Here is a 1,077-nt window from a genome sequence, read left to right as displayed (position 1 = left end):
GCAGCCCACCCCCGCGATGGGCGGAGCCGAGGGGCAGGAGGGGGCCGGGGCCGGAGCGGCAGCGCAGTGCTGCCCGCGGGGTGCTCCTCAGACCGACCGAGCAGTTGTGCCGGAGTTCGGAGTGCGTGTCGCACTCAGCCCTCGGATCGGCCGTTCCCGGCCCTTGGGAGCCGCAGATCCCAGCAGTTCCAAGGATAAGCAAAGAATCAAGTGTAGTTGTGCTTGCCTTCCCAGTGTTTGTAGCAGGAGAATGAACCCCAGATTGATCTCTACCGTCAGATGTCATGTCTGTAATACAGGCACTACATGATAACTAGGTGGCTTTATCTCCTGGCAATGTCTAACATAAGTAAGTGCAGGTTTTATTAATACATGCAGTGTTCTTTGATCAGCTATTATCCGCTAAGTTCTCTGAGATAAAAGCAGCGTTAAGTGATCTCAGATGACTGTCTAAATGAATCTGTAATGCCTCGAATATTTTAGAAAATCACCTTGCCTTTTAAATACTCTGGCTTTACATTACCAATGATGAAAGTGGAAGGTCAGAGCCTTTTTTGTAAGGGAAAGACTTAAATTTTCCCTCCTCTCAGTTTCTACAACATAGTGTTCCATTCTAGAATGTAATTTGGGAATTGCGAATGCAAGCAAATTTATAATGGGCAAATGTTGTTGTGCTCTATTGTCATAACTGACTTTCCTTCCTGATTTGTCAGGCGAAGTAGCAGGAAGATTAATTTTCTAACATTTATGTTAGGAGCAAGTTCTCTTTGCTTTGCTTTCATAGTTCGGGGACACCAGGAAGATGTGCAGTGCATCTTTTTTTTTTTTTTTTTTGACTCTACTGGAGATACTTTTTACAGTATGAAGAAATTCTGAATTTCGCAGAATTAAATTAAACAGACCCACAGCCATTGGTGGGGATGTGATGCTTCCTACAAAAATAAATACGCAGCTGTGTAGGAAAGAGTAGTAACCTTCTGTCTGCCTGAAAAGCAGGATTGGCTCTTTTTATTCTAAGAGTAAACTTCAGCTCTCCTTTTCCCTGTTCTGTGCCAGTTTCCTGTTAAAAAACCTGGT

This window comes from Corvus brachyrhynchos, unplaced genomic scaffold (assembly GCF_000691975.1).
Source record: "Corvus brachyrhynchos isolate BGI_N302 unplaced genomic scaffold, ASM69197v1 scaffold223, whole genome shotgun sequence".
NCBI classification, from domain to species: Eukaryota; Metazoa; Chordata; class Aves; order Passeriformes; family Corvidae; genus Corvus; species Corvus brachyrhynchos.
Note: the sequence above shows the minus strand (reverse complement) of the source record.